Consider the following 9,532-nt stretch of genomic DNA (forward strand, 5'->3'; position numbering starts at 1 on the left):
GATAGGGCTGGGGGGTGGGTTAGGTAGGGGAAGGGGAGGGCGAAAGGAAGTTCCCTCCGAGGCCGCTCCGATTTCGGAGCGGCCTCGGAGGGAACGGAGGCAGGCTGTGCGGCTCGGCGCGCGCAGGCTGCCCAAAATCGGCAGCCTTGCGCGCGCCGATCCAGGATTTTATAAGATACGCGTGGCTATGCGCGTATCTTTTGTTTGCGCCTGCTGTGCGAACAAAAGACTATCGCGCTTTTTTAAAAAATCTACCCCATATGGTGCAAGGAACCCACCACAGTCTCATTGTTTGCTTACAAAACTTACATGCACAGCTACAGGAATATCATCCTCCACACAAAGAGAGATTTCTACGCCTGCAAAATCCATCACTTCTTTGACGCGAAGGCCTTGTTCTCTTGCGTCTCAGAACTTATGAAACCTCCTCCCCCCCCCTCCCCTGCTATCCCTGATGACCAAGCCCAAATCAAGTCCACAGAACTTGCTATATTCTTTAGAGAAAAAAATCTCCAACCTCATAGCCCCGCTCATCTCCGCAAATATCCAGCCCCCACCCCCTTACACCTCCACCAACTACCAGAAAGCAAACTTTGAGTCATTCGAACCCACTTCATCCCTCGAAATCGAAACCATCCTCAAGAACATGAAACCCTCTTCTCATCCGACAGATCCTATCCCCACAAAACTATTGCTCACCATCCCAAAAACAATCTCCAAGCCACTAGCAGAAATTATTAACTGCTCTCTATCACAAGGACTAGTACCGGATTCTCTGAAACTTGCCACCCTCAAACCATTATTAAAGAAACCCAACCGTAATCCAGCTGACCCCTCTAACTTTTGCCCCATCGCCAACCTCATGGAGAAAATTGTCAACAACCAACTCACGGAATACCTAGACGATCACAAGATACTCGCCCCCGCTCAGTTTGGATTCCGTAAATCGCTAAACACTGAATCCCTCCTAATCTCGCTCACTGACAGCATCCTCATGGGCCTTGACAAAAGACAACCATTTCTTCTGGCACTGCTCGATATTTCAGCTGCCTTCGACACCGTGAATCACTCCATTCTCATCAACAGTCTTTCAGACATCGGCATCTCAGGAACAGCCCTCAGCTGGTTCAAGTCATTCCTCTGTAATAGGAACTTCAAGGTCAGAATAAGTAACAAAGAATCTCACCCCGTCAGTTCAACACTTGGAGTCCCTCAAGGATCTTCACTCTCCCCTACTCTCTTTAACATTTATCTCCTCCCCCTCTGCCAACTCCTCGCAAATCTAAAGGTAACTCATTTCATTTACGCCGATGACGTGCAGATTCTCATTACGGTCACAGAATCTATCTCCAAAACCCTCACCTTCTGGAACAGTTGTCTGCACTCTATCAACCTCCTCCTCTCCAGTCTCAACTTAGTACTCAACACAGCCAAAACTGAGCTCCTCATTGCACAGGACGACAATGACCTTGCGGTCAACAACCTCTATCACCCATGTGAGAGACCTTGGCGTAATTCTGGACAACCGTCTGAACCTAAAAAAGTTTGTCAACAACACCACAAAAGAATGTTTCTACAAATTACAAATCCTAAAAAAGCTGAGACCCCTCCTCCACCTACATGACTTCCGCACGGTGCTCCAAGCCACCCTATTCTCAAAAATCGACTATTGCAATTCACTCCTCCTTGGCCTCCCCGCAACTTCCACCAGACCTCTACAGATGCTCCAGATCGCCGCCGCAAGGATGCTAACCAACACTAGCAGAGGAGAGCATGTTACGCCCATTCTTAAGAATTTACACTGGCTCCTCATTAAATTCAGAATCCTTCACAAAGTCCTCACCATGATACACAAGACCATTCACAATCAGTCCTCACTTGAGCTAAATATCCCACTTCGTCATCACACTTCCTCCAGACCAGTCAGAGCAGCGTACAAAGGTACCCTTTATGCTCCTCCTGCCAAGTCCTCTCTCCATGCTGCCATAAGGAATCGCGCCTTCTCCACAGCTGGTCCTTCCCAATGGAACGCTCTACCCCCAGATCTATGCCAGGAACACTGCCCGCTGACTTTCAAGAAAAAACTTAAGACTTGGCTTTTCAAACAAGCATTTCCCTAAAGAGCAGCTGCTCTCTCATTGACTCTAGCTGTGGCCTGACACCTGCCAGAATGTTCCAAGATTCCTAGCCACTGTCCCTAGTGGCCGCCCGGTCCTTTCCAGAATGTTGGATGATTCCCTAGCACCATCCTATATTGATCTTCAGCTTCATGTTATCGTAATGATCTTTAGCATCATGCATATCTTTAATACCTTCCCTTGTTCCCTTCACCTCCTCTCCAGCACCTGGTTATAAAGATCTTTAGCATCTTGTCATAAGGATCTTTTGCATCATATTAATCCACCTGTTTAAGTCATCATGTGTAGCCTTTCTCTTCTTGTTACTCACTTTTGTTCTTTCTACAGTTATTCACTTGTTACCGATTATTGGTGAAATCTTACCCTAGTCACCCATTCTGACCCTGTTTGATGTAACCCTTGTTCGATGTAATTTAACCTTGGTTCGATGTAAACCGATGTGATATGTCTTTTCATGAACGTTGTTATTGAAAAAGTTCTAAATAAATAAATATTTACAGAGGGGGCAGTGACGCAAAGGTTCTGTCCCTTAGGAAGATCTCAATCCTTTTAGCCTAAGAAGCTACATAAGGGTGCAGGCTCCAGCCCAGGAGCGTGTCAGTCTTTGCAATGAAGGGGCGTGAGCCCACATATTCATTCCAGAGAAAGACGGACATCTCTCTTGCTTTTATCTCGGGTTGGCCCAAGTACGATGTACCAGTGGGGCCTGGATGTAATAAGAAATGGCTAAGTTCTAGAATTTCTTTGAATTCCTCTGGATGTCTGTGTTGGATGTAGGTTTGAAGATCCCTCAGATTTTACCAAATTCTGTGCTGGAGGTTCCTGTGTAAGCCCTTGCAACCCCTAATGCCCAGCTTAGAAGAACTAATCAGGCATTCATCTACCCTCCCCGTTTCCTGTCTGTGTTATTCCTATTTAAATAGCAATAATATTCATAGAGAATAATTATAGGTAAAAAGTGGTTATTTTTTCTTAGCTGTAATAAGATATGTCTTTAGCAATAATAAAAATAGATTACAATAGATACAAATGACAAGCATTTTAAGAGGTTAAGCTGAGCTATATACGAATCGGGGCCATTGCTTCCCTGAGAGATCTTTGAATCTGAATTAATTGTCCGATCAATCAGGCTCCCAGTCAGGCAGGCAGGTAATCAGGCACTCAGACATAAGAAAGCTGTCACTGCAGGCAGGATCTCTAGGAAGCAATCACTGCTCAGGGGTGGGAAAAAGTGGATATAGTGTGCTGGGAGGCTTCATGCTCAAGCTTGTATTCATCTGGCGGTAGCTTGCTGGCTCTCAGGTGTCTGGCTTCTTGTCGGTCTTTTATGCCTAATGGGTGTGTCACTTATCTCTAGGACTTCCTTCTTGTGGTACAAATTTCTTCGTGCCTCTGTCCCTGGTCTTCCCCTCTTATTGGCTTTGACGCGCAATGACGTTTCCTTTTCCGGTCTCTATATAAGAAATGAACATAAGAACTTGCCATGCTGGGTCAGACCAAGGGTCCATCAAGCCCAGCATCCTGTTTCCAACAGTGGCCAATCCAGAATACAAGTACCTGACAAGTACCCAAACACCAAGAAGATCCCATGCTACTGATGCAATTAATAGCAGTGGCTATTAGCTAAGTAAACTTGATTAATAGCAGTTAATGGACTTCCCTTGCAAGAACTTATCCAAATCTTTTTTGCATGGTCAGAAGGAAATACATTTCTGTTTCTATTTCTCCCATGTTGCTGTCACAAGTTGCTGCATGACTTGTTGAAAGTTTCTGGAACACACAGCTCAGAATCTGCCACTTATAGTAAAAACAACTTTATTCCAGATATCAGTGTTTATACTTGTACTTTTCAGTTCTTTTCCTGAGTTATCAGGATTTATCCAGTAAGATATACTGGTAATTGCCTATAGGTCAATCCTCTCCCGCAGACTATGTAGCACCTACTTCCCAACCATATGCTTGCAAATTCAAAAATTCCCTACCTACTGGCTACAGACATCTCTGTATCAGGATCAACCCAATTCCCCAGGGCTGCGTGGAGCCCATTTTCCAACTGTACCTTTACAAATTCAAATCCCTAATCAATACCTGCAGGCATCTTTGCTTCTGGGTCTGGGTGAGCTCTTGCTCTTGGCCCCTGCGCTACCTGGAAAGTAGTGTGCTATTCTTTAAAAGCATAGCAACTCCATGTGGCAGTTTTCTTAATTAGCCTCAGATGTGCCTCCCAATTAGTAACACACCTTTCTGTAGCTGCTCCCATGGTTCTATTTAGCTCTCTGCCAAGAATCTCAAAACTAAATTTCCCAGGAACCCTGGGATTCCGGTTCCTTTTGGCTGTTCAATCCTTTAGCCAGTTCTTATTTACTTTTCCCTTCCACCTTGAAGCAGTGTGCCCCTGGACCTCCCTTTAGAGCTCCCTCTGGTTTTCTGTCTTTCTAGGCTGCCTGTGTGAAGCCCCTGCTTCAGCACAGTTTCATGTAGCCTCTTCTCTTTAGGGTTTCCACTTCAGTTTTTGTCCGCATATTTCTGTTTAAAAATTGTGGTCACTTATTCTGTATTTGGTGAGGCTCTATTCATATTCTGTCTATGTGATCAAGGTGAGGTATTCAGTTAGGGGTTGATTTTAAAAGGAGCTGGTGCATGCATGTTATAAAATCCAATGGCCACACACCCAGGAGGGGCAACTTTTCAGTAAATACACACAGCGATGCAATTGGGCCTCCCTCCAATTAAGGAGCAGACTGGGAGGGAACTTCCCTACCCCCCTGCCTAACCTTCCTTTCTTCCCTTTCCTCTCTCCACCCCAACCCCTAATCCCTACCTACCTACCCCCAATTTTTTATTTCACTACTTACTGTTCCTCCGGAGCAGAATTTTCTGCACGCTGGCCGGCTGCCGGCTCATGCTTCCCCAGGACAGCAGCTAATGGCCACTGTCCTGGCCGGCCTCCCTCCTACCCCACCCCTTTTTCAGGGCCCGGCCCTTTTGCACGTATTGGGATTTACACGTGTGGCCAGGCCCGTTTTGAAATGCGCATAAGGCCCGGCCACACGTGTAAACCCCAGTTTTTACACGTGCAGGCCTTTGAAAATCCGAGCTTAATTGTGTAGTTTTTGAAAGTGTTATGTTTTCTTAATAGGTGGTGTATTGGTGTTCTAAAGTCAACTGCAATGCTGTCATTTCATAGGCTCTGCAGCCATTGCCCTAGCCATGCTGTCATTTCATAGGTCATAGGTGGTCACTCCTTCCAATCCCACTCTCAAAAAGGGCCCTGTATATAAGTGCCAGCAGCTTTTTTGCCCAAAAAAAAAATAAAATAGCACTATGTGTGGCAGAAATTAATGAATTCTCTCCTCCTCAGCCTGCAGCTAATCTCAGAGTAGAGAAAATGTTAAAGTTCACAGATATGTTTATATCATCTCTACCCAACTACTTTATTGATTTTCTTTTGACTAATTTTATAGTGTGAAACATGAACACCAAAAAAGGGACTCTAATGGAACAATAAACAGCAGCATAAATCACTTGAAGAGTAGTAACTAGGGAAAAAAGCAGCTGGCACTGGTTTTGCCTTTGCATTGATAAGAAGAGATGTAAATATTTAATCACTAAGTATATATTCATTAAGATGGTAGATAGAGATTAGTTTTATTTAACTTATTGATAAGCCGTTTTGCATTAGTAAATCTGTCTACCATAGAAGAAACCTTTATGATTGTGAATACTAAGATAGAACTCTTACAGAAAAATACCCCAGAAAACAATTATGAACCTTATTAAACATCACATCCACCACTATTTAGATAAAATTCACGACAGCTGCTGGTTATGTAAATAACCAGGTGCCTGATAGAAAAGAATTCAGGTGGAATATTTGATCTCCATGACAGTAGGCAACCATAAATGACAACTGCGGTGAGAAAAACTCTCCTTTATGTGATGTTACATTAGGATTGTCATCTGGTCCAGTTCTACCCTAGATTTTTTACCCTACTGCATTAGTAGTGGTGGTTTTATTAGAGAAATTAAAACTAAATCAATAAATGCAGTAGGGCAATTCAAGGATGCCATTAGTCATGGGTAACTTTATATAAAGGCTCCCTTCTCACAGGTTAATTTAAAATTTCCTTTGGGGTTGTTTTTTTTTTTAATTATTATTTTTACTTTATTTTTTTCCTCATTGGCAAAGTTCTTCACATCTGCTAAACAAAATGGCAATAAATAATGGCAAAAAGAGCCAACTGAACCATATAATAGTTTGCCAACTGAAAGGCTAAAGCAATTAGGGCTGTTCAGTTTGGAGAAGAGACTACTGCGGGGACGTATGATAGAGGTCTACAAAATCATGAAAAAACTTGAACAGGTTAATGTAAATTGGTTATTTATTCTCTCAGATAATAGAAGGAGAAGGGGGGCATACCCTGAAGTTAGCAAGTAGCTCATTTAAAACAAATTGAAGAAAATTCTTTTTCACTCTGTGCATAGTTAAGCTATGGAACTCATGGCCAGAGGATGTGGTTATGGCAGTTAGTGTAACTTGGTTTTAAAAAGATTTGGATAAGTTCCTAGAGGAAAAATCCATAAACTATTAATTAATAAGCAATAGTAGCTTGAGATTGGTATTTGTTTGGATATATGCCAGGTACTTGTAACCTGGATTGGCCACTGTTGAAACAAGATGTTAGGCTTGATGTTCCCTTGGTCTGACCCAGTATGGCATATCTTATCTTCTAGTTATTCCTATCCAAACTGCTAAGGATATTTAATTTTTTTATGTTTAGCTCATGCATTTTTCATTGGTGGCTCAAGGCAAGTTACATTCAGATAGAATAAATATTTCCAAATCTCTACAAAGCTTACAATCAGGAAGGTTAATTTTCAAACAAATGTACACAGCATTTGTATATGACCACGAGCAGCTCTATGCATGTATTTTATAACCCAAGTATATAAAACACATGTTTTAAAAGATATGCATATTTCTACCCTGCAGCATACCCACATATGTAGGCTTACATGCAAATACATGCAATGCATTGAAACCACATATATCAAGGTATTGAATATATATCGTTTTCCTTCCTATTTTAAATCTGTAAGTGCATATATTTTACATGTGAAAGTGAAGTAGGATTTACTTACATAAGTCCCAATTTATGTACATAAGTCATCTATTTTAAATAATGTACACATAAATTAAATTTACCAGTTTACCAATTAGCCCACCAGTTCATCTAGTCCTTCAGGTCATCGAGATCTTCCTGGTTCTTCAGCCTGAACTCTCCCCAGTCCACCCACACCTCCCACCCAGCTAGCACTACACAATAAATATGTTTAATATCACTTATACAAGATAATAGGCAGGCGTAAAAATATACAAGTTGGCAAATGTATGCATGTGTCTTTTAAAATAGCAACTTATGCATTGGCCCCACCCCCGAATGCCCCTAGGCCACCCCTTTTTTATGCGCTCATATGTGCACGCGAAAGTGAAAATGTGCATGTATTTGAGTTTTATAAAATATGAAATATGAGAATAGAGGTAACTTAAGCATGTATATGCTAACGTTTACACAAATAACATTTTGAAAATTCACCCTTAAGGTTGTACCTGAGGCAATGAAGGGTGAAATAACTTGCCCAAGGTTACAAGGAATGTCAGTGGAATTTGAACCCTGGATTTGCCTGGTTGCTACTCCTCCACTAGAATTGGATACCTTCTTCCTGGAGTGAGGAGAGGGTCTTTTGTGGGCATATCGTAAGGGCCAGCTATAGAGCATGATTGCTTGTAAAATCTCTCTCCTCATCCAGGACAATTTTATCTTCCTCATTTGTATAATATTAACTCAGGCAGATGAGCATACAAAATCTCTCACTTAGTCCATACTCATTTTCCCTCCCTTTATTTTATTTCTCATGCCTGTCCACACAATTTAGTAATGATCTAAATAGCTACTTATACATTTGTGGTTATTGCCCTGCGTAGCCAGCCAGTCAAACCTGGGTACATAAGCACATGCATTTCTGCTAGGAGCTCTAGTTATTACTGTACTTACAGCCTGTCAGGTAGATCCAGCTGCTAGATTCATTTTATCATCTCAGTCTAATTTAAATAGCTACTCATTAATGGGTTGTTGCTCAAACTCCTACCATTCTTATGCAGCCTGCCAGACAAACCTTGCTAAGCACCTGGACTGCTGCTAGGACTTCTAATTTTGCATATTATCCGATTTGCTGTTCATTCTGGCAGCCCCAAAACTCATTGTTACATCATTTGCATAGGATATTTTAATATTTAACTGCTTGGTCATGCTTCTAGGAGCTGGGCAAATTGATTAGAGAAAAAGGAATTTCACAGGAAATAATATGAAAGAACCTTCACTATAAAATCTGCTGAACAATTTAGCAAAGACTGAACACCATCTCTTTAGCACTATATGTTAACAGATATTGCACTTATTTCAATTTATGGCCTAGTAATTTCCTCTCACTTCTTTTGGGCTTCCATCTCTATTGCAACAGCCTTCTATTGGGCAATGGCATTATTAGCCTCTATTCACAACTAACCTGGATTTTTCCCCTAATTTTTTTTTTTTAATACCTCACGTACCCTGATCATTGTAGTGATACTCCTTGCCTAGGGCCAAAGATCTTTCTTGAACCAAGTATGTGTACACCCTGGGGGCAATATTCAGTGGAGGTGCATCTGGCTAACTTATGTCAGATATTCAGTGTTGTGGCAGCACTGCTCTATATACCCACATAACAGGAAGTTAGCCAGGTAAGTTTATCCTGCTAACTCTAGAACTTAGTTTCATGCAGCCCTAAAGTTAGCCAGCTAATTTAGGGCTTGATGCACGGTCTCTATGGGAAAATGGCTTGATGAATCAGGCCTTAAGCTGGATAACTTAACTCCGCCCCTAAGCTATTCAGCTAAGTTTTATCTGGTTAACTACTTAGCTGGATAAATGGGTGGTATTCAGCTCATGGGAAATTTTAGATCATGTTGTTTGTCTGGCTAAGTCCCAAACTTAGTTGGACACATGCACTCCCCCCCCCCCCCCCTCAAAGTTTGTCCAGTAATCATCATCATCAGTCTTCCCTCCTCACTCAGGGGCTGTGAAGACTGACTCTATAGCTCCAGCCAGCTTGGGGAACAGAAGCTGGACCCAGGAACCAAACCTAGATCTTCCTCACTGCAGTTGGCAGCACTGCCACTCAGAGCTTGGGACAGCCCAGGCATTATCGATTTTCATAATAATTCTCAAATTGGTGTATAACATCAACCAGCATATCTGTGCTGCAACTATAAGTAATATAATACACTTGACCTTTTTCATTACAGGAGTTATAACAGCAGCCTCTAGTCTATAGCTTATTTCCTTTTAGGTGAC

This window comes from Rhinatrema bivittatum, chromosome 5, assembly GCF_901001135.1.
Source record: "Rhinatrema bivittatum chromosome 5, aRhiBiv1.1, whole genome shotgun sequence".
Classification (NCBI taxonomy): domain Eukaryota; kingdom Metazoa; phylum Chordata; class Amphibia; order Gymnophiona; family Rhinatrematidae; genus Rhinatrema; species Rhinatrema bivittatum.